Source organism: Tursiops truncatus, chromosome 4, assembly GCF_011762595.2.
Source record: "Tursiops truncatus isolate mTurTru1 chromosome 4, mTurTru1.mat.Y, whole genome shotgun sequence".
Lineage (NCBI taxonomy): Eukaryota > Metazoa > Chordata > Mammalia > Artiodactyla > Delphinidae > Tursiops > Tursiops truncatus.
Window position 1 is genome coordinate 34,501,938 of NC_047037.1, and position 16,431 is coordinate 34,518,368.

The following is a 16,431-nucleotide window of genomic DNA, read 5'->3' on the forward strand; positions in this document are numbered from 1 at the left end:
GGTCTAACTATATAACTACAGTTTGATATTTATTCCACAAACATTTGATGAGCACCTGCGTCATTCCAAGCACTGGAGGCTTCCAAATAGCCTCTAAGGAGTTGCCAGTGGAATGGACCCTTGGTTCTGTTGCTTTTGCTACTGTTATGTCTGTGCCTTTAAGCAGGGTTTTCCATCTTCCCTCCATCTGTTTCTTAGTCTGCAAAGGAAGTGGTTGAAATAAATGATCTCTAAATCCTTTCCAACGCCAGAGTTCTTCGATACAAAGCACACGATACATCTGTTACTGCTAAAATCTCTACTCCCACTGACATCCAGGGTGAGAAAATAACAATGAGCAAAGGGTACATGTGGTTCTTTTCTTATCTCTCAATTCCAGCCTGAGTTAGGAGGGAAAATGAATGTAGTGGAGACTCCCCTCTCCTGGGCTCCCAACCAACCACCACCCTGACACACTAGGATCTTTTGAAAAGATTTCAATAATGTATATGGTCAGGAAATTGGCAGAAGAGAGCCTTCCTAATAGGTTTAAGACTCCATAAGAAGCACATGAAGAATTTATTAGGGGAAGAGGGGATGTTTATGGTGCCCAGAAATACAGGTTGCTCCAACTGTGGTGGCGTTTGGAAGTTGAAAAGGAATCTTGGTGGTAAGACCATGATAAATAATTTACTTGATTAAGAAGCTCTTATTTAGAATCTTGTTTCTCTTCATCAAATGACATTTTGGAGTTGGCAGTATTCCAAGTTTCAAGCAAGTTATGTTACATAAGAGTGTATCTCCTTGGCCATCTGTTTTTGTGTGAGTAAAAACATCTTACAGTTACGTCTTGGAAAAGCTATCTCACACAAATCATTATTTATACATATATTTTCCAGAATCAATTTAATGAAACAAATGTCTATTGAGTGCCAGTTATGAGATCAGTTCTGTGAAATCAGAAGTGCAATGAGGATCTCAGTTTCTGGGAGCTGTGGCTAAGGAAGCATGACAGGAATCCAATCATCACATTATACTGACGATGCTATTTGTGGAAAATCTGATGATTTTTACCTGGAACCAAGGTTCACTTTGTATAAGCTATGGCAGACAGAAGAGGCTTTGGGTATGAAAGTCAAGAGTTTCCAGGCTCAGAGAACTTAATTCTCAGGAGTCAGGTCTTTTTTCGTAATGAAATTCTATGATGCCCAGACTCCTTCCAGGCAGCATTCTCTCTAATTATAGCTCCACTGAGTCACTGCAGGTGTTTAGAGCTATAATGTTGAGAGAGAGATAGAATATAAAAACAAGGCCATTTCACTGGGGGTATAGCTCAAGGGTAGAGCATTTGACTGCAGATCAAGAGGTCCCTGGTTCAAATCCAGGTGCCCCCTCCACATTTTTCTTTTTGCTTTAGAAGAATATGGATTGATTTTGACTTTAATATATTCTGTAGCTCATGACTGGTTGAATAATAACTAATGTCCCTTGTATATATGCCAGGCAGCAGACTAGGTACTTTACATTAATTATCTCCTTCATTTCTCACCAAAATTTTACGAGATACATTATCTCTATTTTACACAAGGAGTCTGAGACTTGGAGATGCTACAAAGACAGGTCCAGGATTTAAACTAGGAGAACACGTTCTCAATGACTTCATGATACTACTCATTCTGTTCTCCTTCTGTTAAAAGCTTTGTCACAAATTTCCATTTAGCAATGCTCCCAAAATGCTACAACTGTCCATAGCCTTTTAGAACATTTTGGCTGCAGGGCAAACCCAGTAACAGTGATGATGCCCACACTTTATAGTGTCCTGAGGGCAGTCAGGGAATAGAGTCCTTGTTCACAGAGCACTGCTGTGGATAAACATGAACTGGCCTAAAATTTAGGAAACTGCACTCTTTTCCTGATCTAAAGCTTGGGGACTTTCTATTACCTTTCCATCCCCAGTTCATTGCCTGCAGCGAGCACCCCACCTTGGGTGCCTGCATTCCCTAGCCAGGGTGGGGCCAGAGGTCAGGCCTTAGTCTAGGTTTAACTCCTGCCTGACGCTCAGGCACTGCTGCATTTTAAAATCAGCTTGAATGACATCCACTGAGCCCCTACTACATGCCAGAATTGTGCAAAGTGTGAACCCAGAAGTGAATAAGACACAGCCTCTGGACTCAGTGTGCTTTCAGCCAGGAAGCAGGCCTGTAAAATAAGAAGTCAGACAGCTGTGAGCTGGACCGAGCTGGGCCAGCTTCAGGAATGCAGAGGAGGCAGTTATTACCTCTGTCCAGAGGAGGGAGGTTACAGGAGGCTTCCAAGAGGAGCTGATGGCAAGTCAGGGTCTCATAGAAGAACAGTATCGCACCAGAGGGAGGGTGGAGGAGAGGCAGGGGTGCGGTGAGTGAGGGTTGGGTCCCAGGCAGAGAAAACTGCATGGGCAGAGGCTGGAGCCAGATGGATGCAGTTGGAGGCAGCTGGAGCACAAAATGTGCTATGGGGAGTGTCAGCAGAGGAGGCTGAAGCTGAGGAGGCAGACAGGGATCAAAATGTAAGAACTCTTGTGCTGAGAGTCTTGCAGTTTATCATGAAGGCCTTTAAGAGGAGTAGTCTAGATGCACCTGACTTTAAAATGACTGCTGTGGGAGCAGTAGGAGATGGATGTCAGGGGTGGAAGCTGGGAGGCCATTTAGGAGGTGGTGGCACTGAGGTGCAAGGGTGGGGGTGGGCGTAAGTGATGTCAAAGCTAAACTCAGCAGTACCCAGTGATTAACTGGCACTGGGAGGAGAGGTTGGAAGAAGCCCAGTGCTGTGTTACATTCTTTGACCAAATGACAGTATGCAGTGGTGTCACCAATCAAGACAGGGAGAAGGTTAATCAGATGGTTACATAGGTAGGCCTGGCACCCAGCTCTGAGCCCACAATGAAATCCTGGCCCCACCACCTCTCAGCTGCATGGCCACTCTGTGCCTTAGTTTTCTTACTTGTAAAATCAGTATGCTAACTATAATATCTGTTTTGTAGGATTTATTTCTGATGATTGAGCCAGAAGTTATGGCTAGAACTGAGCCTGGCACATAGCAAGTGTTTAGTAAATATGGACTATTATTACAACAAAGCAAAATAGGAGAAGATGCAGGTTTGAGCAGGAAAACAGCAAGTGTAGTTTGGGGCACACTGGGTTTGCAATCTGAAGTTTCGGTAGAACCTCAGAGTGGAGTGGCTGGGAAGGGTCGTCTACAGCCCTCAGAGAGCTGTGAGCTGGAGCTCTGGGGGCTGTGGGCTCCTTAGCTTCACAGAGCTTCCAGCCTTCATCAGGGAGAACTTACTGCAGTGACAGAGATTTCCTCGACCTTTCTTCTCAATACACAAGATTGAAAGTTCTCAGACTGGAACTCAAGGAACTAGGAATCAGTGGTGTTCAAAGGTGAATTTTGGACTTCTTATCTGTTTCTTTTTCCAGCTGTAAAGTGAGACAGTTCACCTGGATGAGATCCCCTTGAAAATCTGATAAAATCATGTACCATATACAATCCATGCACACATACAATATTTGCCTGTAATTCAGAGCTGAACATGAACCTCTGTAGTCCAGTTGTGGATTTCCAGTTAAGACCACCTCCATGTCCAATACTTGATGGCAGCCCACGATATTTACAACATTCACTGATGTGCCTGGAGATTTATGGGCAGTTGGTGGTGTATTTTAAACACTGGAGAGTTTGATATTAGAGCACTGAGCTTTAAGTTCTGAGAACGGAATGAACATACAAGCTCTGGGATAAGTAGGAGATGATGTGGCTATAACGGAATCAGGGATGAAATTAAATCTAGCAGGAATCTCAGCCACACAGATATTTATGAAGTATGATGAAACTCATAAAAGTGGAATAAGTGCTTATAGGAGGCATAATAGCATCAGGGGGTATAGCTCAGTGGTAGAGCATTTGACTGCAGATCAAGAGGTCCCTGGTTCAAATCCAGGTGCCCCCTGTGTTTTTTTCTTTTGTTCTTCCTGGCAGCTTCTTTAAAAGCCTGGCTCTAGGGTGAGTTAAGCAAGGTACCTAGGGCTAAAAATTTAAGGAGGCACTCACTCTCAGGTTCATGGAGGCGCCTTGGCTTATTAATTCCCTCACAGTAGAACTATGTGCTCATGTAAACCCACCCTGCCTGCACCAGACACACACAAACACAGCCACACACCCAGAGACACCCAAAGACACCCCCACACCAGATGTCCCCCAACCACACACACACACACAGATCCAGACACACCAATAGACAAAAATACACACACACATGCACTTTTATGTACCTTTATCTTATTATTTTTTTGCTCACTTTAACTTTGTTTATTTTGAGCTGTTCAGAACATTTATTACTCCAGAAATGATTTTTTTAACATCTTTATGGGAGTATAATTGCTTTACAATGGTGTGTTAGTTTCTGCTTTATAACAAAGTGAATCAGTTATACATATACATATGTTCCCATATCTCTTCCCTCTTGCATCTCCCTCCCTCCCACTCTCCCTATCCCACCCCTCTAGGTGGTCACAAACCACCTAGCTGATCTCCCTGTGCCATGCGGCTGCTTCCCACTAGCTATCCACCCTATGTTTGGCAGTGTATATATGTCCACTCCACTCTCTCACTTCGTCAGAGCTTATCCTTCCCCCTTCCCGTATGCACAAGTACATGCTCTAGTAGGTTTGTATCTTTATTCCCGTCCTACTCCTAGCCTCTTCATGACATTTTTTTTATTTCCCAGGTACCTTTATGTCTACGGTTCTTTATATTCATCTTATCAACCAGAAATTTCCAGCTTCCTTTCTACAAACTTTTTTTTTTTAGTAATTTTAGAGTTACAGAACAGTTGTAATGATAGTACAGAGAGGTCTCCTATAACTTTCACTCAGCTTCCCCTAATGTTGACCAGCTTACATAACTGTGGCATATTTCTCAAAACTATGAAACATCCGTGCAGCACTGTTAACCAAACCAAAGACTTCATTCAGATTTCACCAGTTTTCGCACCAGTGTCTTTTTTCTTTTCCAGGATTGAATACAGGGTTGCATTTAGTTGTTGCATTTAGTTGTAATGTCTTCTTAGCCTCTTCAGTCTCTAACAGTTGCTCAGTCTTTCCTTGAGTTTTTTTGTCTTTTTTTTGTATTAACATTTTTTAAAAGTCCTGGTCAGATATTCTGTAGACTGTCCCTCACTTTGTGTTTATCTGATGTTTTCTCTTGATTCGACCAGGGTAATGAACTTCTGGGAAGAACATTACAATGGTGCCATGTCCTTTCTGTCACATCTTCTTAGGCGTGGAAGAAAAACAATGCAAAAATTTAAAAGTCTGCTACATTGGTAAATTTTTAGAGGTCTCATATGTGAGGTATGTCAGATTATGCCTTCTAAAGTGAGAGACACCACACAAAACAAGGTGTGTCGCTTGGTGAGCCTCTTTGGGTATTGGTGGCTATGTATTTGGGTGTGTTTCTCTGGTATGTTTACTAGACAAAAATAACCCATGAGATTGTCAGGTTTTGTGTGGATCCCAAAGCAAGAAAATAGTCTGTACTCAATCTGTGGTGAACAATAAAGATTTGTATCCTATTCATGCAAGGTCTGATGCAGGTTTTGTGGTCCTTGTCCCTCTTGCAGCTATGTCATCTAGCAAAATGTGGCCCTTAGGATCATCGTTCCAGGGGTAGAGAACATCAGTTCATAGCTTCCTTAGTCCAAGAGTGACATACATCTCTTCTGCTCACAGTTCGTTGGACAGAACTAGTCATATGGCCCCAACTTCATTGCACTGGAGATTGCAAAAGTAAGAAATCTTTTGGGTACTTGTTGAGTATGAATTTTCTTTGCTATAACCTGTCTACCATTCCAATATGGGCCCCTAGTTGGTGGAAATTTTTTCTGATTCTTCTTGTTATCACCAGTGACTGGCAAGGACCTTGCCCATAATAGGGGCTCAGAAAGTATTTGGTGAATAACAGCTATTCAGTGAATGAATAAATAATGAAGCAAGATACATAAAGTACATTTTTAAATTACTTGGAAACGAATTTTATTATAAGGCAAGAGTTATACTTCTCACATTTAAAACACTACTTATTGATACTTTTCTAAACAATCTCTTAAAAGATTCAACCTTCATTAAAGAAAGTAATGTTGTCTGTGCCCATCAAGTAAAACATAGAATAATGATCATTTTTACTGGTTTGTTTTACTTTGGAAAATAAATGTTTCCTACTCTGCCTCTCTTTCTAAAATAGTCAACACGAACTTTACCTACTATAAAACCAAAACACCTTTTTTAAATTTAAAAATTTAAAAATTTTAAACATATATCAAAGAATAAAGGAGGGAATAAAATTTGGTGGGCTCTTCACCACTGTCTTTTTTAAAAACTTGTCTTTTTTATATGTGATTGTGTTTGTACATGCGAGTGTTTTTTTGTGTGAATCTATGTAAATATTTATTAAACAAAAATGCATTAGGCATGTCTTAGGCAGCATCTCAGATCCTCTTGGCCTTGACCATTTCTGAGGTCCTTGGCCACCTTTTCTGTCCTGGCTGCCACGGGGGTAACTGAGTATATAAGGACTTGTCAGCTCCACCCAGGCATGCCCTGCAGCCTTCCTCCTGTCCAATCTGGATGCCCCGGCCTCCCACTCTTGGTTTCCTTCATGCTTTTGTCGTGTGAGAGGTCACAGGCCCAGTTGGTGCCCCCACATACAGAACCTGGAAGTTTTAAGGAGCTTATGCACCACAGGGAAATTTTTCACCAGTGAGATGCAGAAGCTGAGGCTAAAATCTCCTCGTTTCTTAGGACAGATTATCTGGGGATGCAGTTGTTCATACGTCCTCTCGAGACAGTTTTATGAGATCAAGCAACTAGTGCATTTGTTACCACGTGGAGGCCAGCTTGGAAATTCACCCTTGAATGATTGAACTTTCTTTCTCTGCCTCCCTCCCTTTTCCCTCACTCCTGCTCCCTGGGATGGCACTTTCTGAAAAACTAATAGTACACAGCTTTTCTCAAGCTCTAGGTTCTGGGGTACCCAGGTACAGCAGACGCTCTGGATGCTTTGCCAATTTTCCCTTCAGCCCTTCCTACACAGTTCACCCTGGCTTGATTCTAATTGGCAGCATCTACACCTCTTCCCCTAAGGGTTTTTTTTTTCACCCAGAGCCTACTTTGCATTGTTCATGGTAAGCTGGAAGTGCCAGAGAATTAATGGCCCTTGGGGACAGCCTTCAAACAGTGACTGACAGAAGTTGTTGTTTAAATACCGGATTATTTACCCTTTCTGCAGGATCAGTCTGACCCATTATGCCGTCTGCCTGGACTCCAGAGTTCCCAGTTGAATTGATTTGGTTTGTCCATGGTGGTAACTTGCATGACTTTGCAAACTTTATTGGCTTCTCCTTTCCTGTCCCACTTCCCCTCTCCTCACAGTGTGCCCTGTTGTCACCCCCAAATAAGTTACTTGAACTTGAATTTTTGACTCATAGTCTGCTGTTGTGGGAACCCAAACCAAGATAGCAATCTAAGACATTTTTTGAAGTTGATATAAACTGAATTTTCTTTCATTTAATATATCCTGTACATGATGTTAAATATTTTAAAACTTTTCTAAAATATATGTTTTGAATGCTGTATGTTATTTATCATATGGATTATATAAATAATTCGTCAGACATTTCAGATGTTTTCAATTTTCCTATCCAACTGTAATTAACCCAGTGCTAAATGGAGCTAGAGGGGCTATGTCTCTAGTGCAGAGTCACAAATACATAAGCCACAGATTTGTGGTCATTTGTGCACATGATAGGAAAGAAATAACCAATGTAGAGATTTCCCCTGACTTCAATTTGATGTTTCTTGAAGCTTGCTATATAACAAGCATTCTTTAGAGAAAACTCCACGGAGTCTCACTTATATTCTACTTTAAAAGGATATGAGCTGCATCCAAGCTTTCATTAAACTAGGTACCATCTCTGTCTTCTTTCTCTTTGAAAAGAAATGACAGCTAAAGTTCATTATGTGGTACTTTGGTGCCCAGTGGATTCTGTTTTTCTGTGAGAAAACTTTGGCTTCCTGCTTCCAAAGAGATATACATTTGTCACTGTTATACAGTTAGGATAATGTCTAAAGGTTTGTTCCAATTTCCTGAATGATTTGGGCCCACTGTAAGCTCTAGGTTCTTTTCATTTGTACATTGGAGATAATAATAGCATTCCCCTTACTGTTTGATGTCAGAATTGTATGATATAAATAGAGTACATAGTAATGGCTCAATAAATGATAGCAATTATTTTACAGTTACTTCATTTTCAACGGTAAAAAAGTAGCATAGAGCAGAGGGTGGGGCTTAAGAAATATGAAGGGGCATAAGGGTGGGACATGCAGATGTCTAATTGGATTCAGGGAACATGAACGTTTCTCTGCTCAAAGCGATCTTCCTTACAGATTCTTCCTGGTGACAGACCCAGGACATGGCCCTGCATAATCCCAGCCTTCTTACCTTGCTCAGTGCTTCTCAAAGTGCCCCAGGAGCATCAGCAACACCTGGGAACTGGTTAGAAATGCAGATTGCCAGGCTCCCCTTTGATTTTTTAGGCTCAGAGTCTCTGGGGGAGGGCAGCAATCTCTGTTTAAAAGAAGTCTGCTGATGCACATTAAGGGCTTGGGCATTTGTACCTGGCCTGCCCTGGGCCTCCTGCCCGATTCAGGTCCCCCTCTTACAGCCTTCATCCTGAGATGTTACTATTTGCTCTGTCTCAATTATGTATTCCTCTCCAGCTCTGATTTTTGACTCCTGAACTTTCGAATTGTACTAAGACCTTTGATCTGCCATGCGATGTGATTTTACTTGTCTGTTGGTCCCTGTATCTAGCAGGTTCAGACAACTCATCCTGGGACAGTTTAGGCCCTGGGACGTCAGTCTGCCTGGAGCCAGATCAGGAAGCCAACATTTCTACCAGGTTTTGGACCCTGTGCACAGACTGACCCATTACTAGCCAACCTTCCAGACTCAGTCCTGCTCCAGGCTCTGCAGCAATGCAACTCCAAATCAGGGAAATAAAATAATCTCTGGATTCATAGCTCTGTCTCCAGGACTCAGTCCAACATGTGGTTCCTGTTGCTTTGACTGCTCCCAATTTCCACCTGAGTCTCTGTCTTCATTTCCAGTTCAGTACCCCCTTTCCTCTAGGGCTGGAGCCCTACTCGCCTCTCATTAGTCTTAGGGGTTGGAGTTCTTACTGCTCTCAGTATATTAGTTACCTACTGCTGCATAAAAATTTACCCTGTCACTTATTGACTTAAAACAATGATGAACATTTGTTACCTTACACAGTTTCTGAGGGACAAGAATTCAGGAGAAGCTTTGCTAGGTGGTTATGGCTCGGGGTCACTCATGAGGTTGCCATCAAGCTATTCATGGAGGAAGGCTTGGATGCCACTGGCCGTGCTGCTTTCAAAGGGGCTCACTCACTCACACAGTCAACAAACTAATGCTGGCTGTTGGCAAGAGGCCAATGCTCATTGCCATCTAGACTTTACAGGAGTGCCTGAATATTCTTAGGATGTGGCAGCTATCTTCCCTTGCATAAACCATCATTTCTGTTACATTTTATTTGTTAGAAGCCAGTCATTAAGGATAGTCCACACTCAGGGGAGCCTGTACCTTCTAAAGGGAAGAGTATCAATGAATTTGTGGCCTTATTTTAAAACCACCAATCTTTGGGGAAAAGCTTCCTTCCACATACCACCCAAAATATACATATTCTGTTTCAGATTCTTTTCTATTAGAGGTTATTATAAGATACTGAATATGGTTCTTTGTGCTATACAGTAGGTCCTTGTAGTTTATCTATTTTATATATAGTAGGGTGTATATGTTAATCTCAAACTCCTAATTTATCCCTCTCCCACCCTGCTATCCCCTTTGGTAACCGTAAGTTTGTTTTCTATGTCTGTGAGTCTATCACTGTTTTGTAAATAAGTTCATTTGTATCATTTTTAGATTCTACACATAACTGATATCATATGGTATTTGTCTTTCTCTGTCTGACTGACTCTTAATATGATAATCTCTAGGTCCATCCATGTTGCTGCAAAGTGGCATTATTTCATTCTTTTTTATGTCTGAGTAATGTTCCACTGTGTGTATGCATATATATACACTTTATTATATATAAATATATCATGTATCATAAATCTTTCTACATTATAAATATATAATACAAATGTATATTGTGCGTCATATATGTACATATATGTATATACACACACAGAGACATACACACACACAAACACACATAAACGATCACAGGTGAGAGGAAATGAGTAGAAGTCACAGACTTTCCCTAAATCCATCTAGAGGCAAGGACCAAATCACAATGTCCATGCATTCTGGAGGGATGGGGTATGTGACCATACCCCATATCCACAAGGATATGTGACCAGAAGTAAGTGACCATACCACATATCCACAAGGATGCTGGGAGCCATTGCAGGGGCAGCCCAACCCAGAGACCAAGAGGTGACACTTGGACCTGAATCTACCTGCAACAGGAGGACCTGGAAGGTTGTATGCCAGAGCGGGTGATGTCTGAAGTTTCTTGACTTTCAGTCTTCCCACAGCGGGCCTGGGAAGTAGGTTGGAAGATGAGTGACTCTCACTAGATCCCAGAGTAGACCCAGGCCAGTTTCAGTTGTATTCTGCTCTAAGCCAGCCCTTGACTGAATCCTTCCTTTGTGTAGTGTGTGCCTGCATTCCATGTCATACCAAGCCACAGGTGGGAAAGGCACTGTAGGTGTTTCTAGGTCTATCCACCTGATGGCTTCCCTAGAAAGGCAATGCCAGAATGAGCACTACTGTGCAGATGAGGACATTGAGGAGACCCAGAGAAGACCCATGGCTTGTTCTGGGCCACATCCCTGATGAAAAGGAAGAGAGCCTGGTCTGAAAGCAGCTGTGTCCACAAATCTGGGGTCTTGGCTACACCTAAGCTGCCCCACAGCTGTTGGGTGGGCTGGATTGGTGTCACTGTAGTAAGGAAGAAACCCAGGCCAGGGAACCACCAGATGTGACACCAATTCCCTGGCAATAGAGCACAACTGAACTTGGAACCTGGGTAACCAGACATCCATATCTTAGAAGAGCTCCCTCCTAAACTCACTTGGCTGGAAATATGGTTCTGCTGTGTCCTGATGTGCTGAGGTTGTGGCCTCAAGAAAGGTCACAGTCAAGGTGTCCTCAGGGCTGTAGACGTTGGGTAAGGTTTCACCCAATAGGCTTTGGACCATTTCTCCAGAAAAATCCAAAGGTAAGTCTGGGAGCCCCAGGCCAGGCCACCACCCTGATGTCAGCTGGGTAGACCTCAGTCCCTTCCCTGGATGTGTGGGGTAGGGGAGTGGTCTTGTCCTGCGGGGTGGTTAGCCTACAGCAAGAGCAGGTTGATGAAGGGCCAGAAGCCTGGTGGGTTGGTCATGTCATCACCTCAAGCCTAAGCTGGCTAGGTGGGATGGAGTGAGCCCTCGGGCCCAAAGTTTATGCCAAGCCCTCTAGGTGGATCTCTTTTGTGCCAGGTGGATATGCGAGAAGATGCAGATCTATGCCTAATCTAGGAGCAGAAGGTTGACTGGGCAGAAAAAGCAGTGATAAAGGCTGGGAAGGCCCATCTGCTGTTCACTGTCATGGCAGAGCACCACATTGGAGACAGGAGAGGAGTTCATAGATGGCAACACCCTGAGTGAGGGGTGGGGTGCCCCCCTCCCACTGCCCATAAAGGCTCCGGGTGAGTGTAGTCATGGAGGGTTCTCCAAACCAGGACCCAGAGGTCCATGGGGCCCAAACTCGGGCTTCAGTGGAGCTCAGCACAGCCGGATCTGAAATGGAGCACTGTGCCAAGCTTCACCCAGAGTCAGTGGGAGGAACTGGAGCCCACCAAAGCAGAGCACATACATGAGTAGTCTGGGGCTCACAGGGAGAAGTCCCCAGAGGCTGGTGCCGGGACTGCAACAAAGGCTGGCCTAAGACCACCCATCTGGTGGACTACAATTTGCCAACACATACATAACAAAGAAAGGACTGGTCTCGAAATGTACACAGACCTCCCATTCAAACAGGGAAAAGTCTGAAGTGTCCCTTGGCCAGAGAAGGGACACAGAAGGTATACCAAATTATGGAAGAGACAGAGGGAAAACAGCACTGCAATGAAACTAGCTGAGTCTTGTGGGGGAATGGCCTAGTCCTGACATTACTTGAGATTTCAGACAGATGGAGAGAGAGGAGGGGGAAGGGGACCAGATATAGCTTACACCTAACTCTAACCCTGAGCACGCTTACATCTTTCATTCACCAAGGTAGAGGAAGTCCTTGCCAAAATAACTACATGGAAAGAAGAAGAGGAATCCGAAGGCAGAAGAGAGAGCACAACTGACCTGATTCTCTACAGAGAAAATGTTGAAGGTGACACTCTGCCCCACACCCTCCTCCCAAAGAGACAGAATGACTCAGAAAAATCAGTTCGCGCGCAGTGTACAAATTTCATCAACACAACAGAACAGAGTGGCTTCTTCTACACTGACACAAAAATATCCAAATGAAAAATGGCAAACAGCTCAACAAGAGTCATTGAGTGCACACCGTTCCTCCAAAGGGACATGGTGGGGCAGAGGGAGTCCTGGGAGAAGCATTCCAGCGTTAATGCGCTGCTTTCCCTAAGGGTTCATGGAAATAGTTTGAACACATCAAGTCGTGCGTGGAAACCCTGCCATTACGTTGAGCCTGGGGGACAGGTCTGGCTTTCCCGTTATGTGAACAAGGGCTGCTGGAGGCCTCCTGTAACGAGTAGGAAACTGTCTGTTAGCCTAGGAAACCTGCCGTTCAATCACTCGGCATTACCACTGTGAAGAGGGCACGGGCAACAACGCTGTTTTTCACTTAAATCTGAGGCCGCAAGTGTCCTGCTTTCCCGTTGGGAAAATAATGCTTTTCTCATTAGGCCCCTCGGTCAGACTTGATGCAGCACACGTACGTGTAGTTTCTGACCGGCGAAAAGAGACTCAAGGAGCACCCTGGACCTTCCCTGATAAAACTTCGGCACACAGGGAGCTGAAAGGCGTGACCGACGTAATTCCTTAGGTGAGGCCAAAAAGTGTCCTTTTATCCTACCAGAGCTCAGGCAGTGCTGCAGGGTCAACAAGTCCGTTTGTCAGGCTGCGCCTAAAGTCGACGGTGTGCTTGGCAAGCGAGGGCAGCTTCGTGTTCCCAGTGCGAACGCTAAGCAGGGGGTGTTTTCATTGCCGTCCTGGTTCAGCAGCGGGGACCGCTTGCGGTCCACCTAAGACCTGCCAGACCCGTGTTCGGGAGGACTTTTGAAAGATGGGCAATCCAACGGTGCAACAAAGAGAGCAGTGTTTTGCCTTGAATTCACTCTTCGTTCCAAGAGACGATGCGAAGGGCCTAGGTGCCTGTACGTCGGTAGGTCGCCTAAGACGTGACAACCGGTACACATGGTGTTGCCGTGAGACGTGCTGAGGGCGCGGGAGTCCCAGGAGTCCTGAAAAGCCCACTAGCGTTTAGCCACTGCTTTGAGTAGGGCTCCCTGGGAAATGCTGCACGCCTGCCTGGCATTTGTGGATGCAATTCCTGGACCTTGCCTTCAGCTTGGCGCTCAGTGTCGTGTTCCTTCTGTGTAAAGGCGGCTCTGGGATGCCCCAGGAATGGAAGCGGAAACCCACCACCGCTCTCAAGAAAATTCCACTTTCCTTCCAAAGACATTCCAGCATGCAAGAATGGACTGACAGAGCACTGTATTTCAGGCAGCTTTCACGCTGAACGATCCTTCTTTCCCGTTGGGAGGTACTACAGTTCTCTAAGGGTCCCGGTCTCAGAGTTGCACACAGCCCACGTGCGTATAGTTTCTCAGGAACCGAAGGGGACCCCAGGAGGACGGTGGCACCTTCTCTGAATAGGTTTGTAGCCAGGGAGTTGGTTGTGCGCTGTGCGAATGGCATGAACTCTTAAAGGCGCTAGGTATCAGATTTAGGTGCTCCCTGAACCTGCCAAAAGCCTAGCAGTGTTCGGGGGGGAAACTGTCCATTTTCCAGACTGCATCAAAGGTCGAGTTACAGCTTGCCAGGAAGAGCCGGTAGGTAAGTACACCCAGAATGAACACTACGCACCGTGTCTCACATGGCTCCTCAGCGTCAGCAGTGGGAGCCCCTGGCATGCCACCTAGGACCTTCTACACCTCTGTTCAGGGGCACTTTTGAATGTCGTGGCTATCTAGCTCTACAGCAAAGAGGAGACTTTGTCGCTTCTCAGTCTGCATTCAAAGAGGTGATCCGGAGGACTTTGACAGCGGAAAGGTGCTCAGGGGGCCAAGAAGAGTCTCGGGACACAGTGTTCTTCCAAGGGACGTGGTGAGGCAGCGGGGACCCTAGGAAAGGCATACTAACTTCAATGCACTACTCGCCTAAGGTTTCCTGGAAAACCTCTGCACGCGTCAGCTATTCGTGGAGGGAATACCTGAACCTCACTTGGGTCGTTTTGGAACAGTAGAGCGTTCCGTTGATGGATAGAGGGCGCCCGGAGGCCTCCTGCACGGCGTAGTAAACAGAGTGTTTCTCTAGGCAAACTCCCTTTCCCCGCACATAGCCATTCTACTTGTGAAGAGAACACGAGGAACCGCACTGTTTCTCAGGACACTTTGAGGCCGCACTTTCAGCTCTCCCGCCGGGAAAATAATGCTCTTGGCTTTAGGTAACCAATATCAAAATTGAACCCAGCACATGCACTTGTAGTTTCTGACCAACAGAAAGAGACTCAAGGCAGCACCCTGGACCTTCGCTGATAAGACTTTGGCACCAGGGTAGTCCTGCGTGGGCTGAATGGCCTCAACGACGTAATTCCCGGGGATGGGCCAAACTGTCCTTGTGTCTTACAAAACCCAGGGTAGCGTTCAGGGCCAAATTGTACGTTTGTCAGGCTGCCTCTGAAGTCGACCTTCTGCTTGGCAGAGAGAAAGAGAGAGAGAAGAGAGAGAGAGAGAGAGGGAGAGAGAGAGAGAGGGGCGGCAGGGAAGTGTTCCCAGCATGAACCGTAAACACAGTGTCTCTTCATAGCAGCAGTGGTTCAGCCGTGGGGATCATTGGCATAACACCGAAGACCTGCTAGGCCTGTGTTCGGGAGGACTTTTGAAAGCTCGGCAGTCTAGACGGGCAGCGAAGGGAGCAGAGTGTCGCCTTTCATTCTTCTTGCAGAGAAACGATCCGAAGGGCCCAGGTAACTGTATTTGGTTGGGTCCCCTAAGAATTGGGTACACATTGGGTACACAGTGTTTCTCCATGCGAGGTGGTGAGGACCCAGGAGTCCTAGGAGTCCTGAACCAGCACCCTAGCGTCAAGCCACTGCTTTGACTAAGGCTTCTGGGCAAATGCTGCATGCCTGCAGGCACTGTGGATGCCGTTCCCGGACCTTGTTTGGATCTTCGTGACCAGTGTGGTCTGCCCTTTATGCGAAGGGGGCTCTGGCACGCCTCAGGCAAGGAAGTGGAAAGACCTTTCTTCTTTCTTGCATAGCACCCTTTCCTTTGAGACACGTTCCAGCATGCAAGGGAAGACTAGCGGAACGCTGTGTTTAGGCACCTTTGAGGCTACGAGGATTCTTCGTTCAACTAGGGACAATCCAACGTTTCTCCTAAGGTCCCGGCATCAAAGTTGAACGCAGCCCCACGTACGTGTAGTTTCTCAAGCACCAGAAGAGACACAAGAAGCACTGTGGTACCTTCTCAGAATAATATCTTGCGCAGGGAGATGAGCACTGTCCGAGTGACATAGGCGTTTTAAGGCGCTAGCTAGATCTGGGTGTCCTTGAACCTGCCAAAAGACTAGCAGGCTTCAGGAGGAAACCGTTCGTTTTCCGGACGGCATGTAAAGTCGAGTTTCTGCTGGGCAGGGAGAGACGGCAGGTATGTAAGCGGAGAATGAACAGTCAGCACAGAGCTTGTTACATTGCAGCTCAGGGTCAGCCCTGAGAGCCACTGGCATCACACCGAAGACTTTCCAGAACTCGGGTCGGGGCACAGTTGAAAGATTGTCAATCTCTCTATCCAACGAAGGCAACAGTTTGCTGCCTTTCACACTGCGTTCCAAGAGGTGATCCGGAGGTACCTGGGTCGCCGAACGGTGCTCAATCGGTCAACGGGAGTCATTGAGTGCACAGTGTTCCTCCAAAGGAACATGGTGGGGCAGAGGGAGTCCTGGGAGAAGCATTCCAGCGTTAATGCGCTGCTTCCCCTAAGGGTTCATGGAAATCGTTTGTACACGTCAAGTCGTGCGTGGAAACCCTGCCATTACGTTGAGCCTGGGGGACAGGTCTGGCTTTCCCGTTATGTGAACAAGGGCTGCTGGAGGCCTCCTGTAACGA

At 45.7% G+C, this 16,431-nt stretch overlaps 2 non-coding genes across 2 annotated transcripts; both read left to right on the plus strand.

Moving 5' to 3' along the window:
• The first annotated feature begins 1,301 nt into the window (after window positions 1–1,301).
• Window positions 1,302–1,373, plus strand: TRNAC-GCA (transfer RNA cysteine (anticodon GCA)). Its single transcript has one exon. It is a non-coding gene; the product is annotated as a tRNA-Cys (tRNA).
• Window positions 1,374–3,895: 2,522 nt separating this feature from the next.
• On the plus strand, window positions 3,896–3,967 carry TRNAC-GCA (transfer RNA cysteine (anticodon GCA)). The gene has a single exon. It is a non-coding gene; the product is annotated as a tRNA-Cys (tRNA).
• The last annotated feature ends 12,464 nt before the right edge of the window (window positions 3,968–16,431 follow it).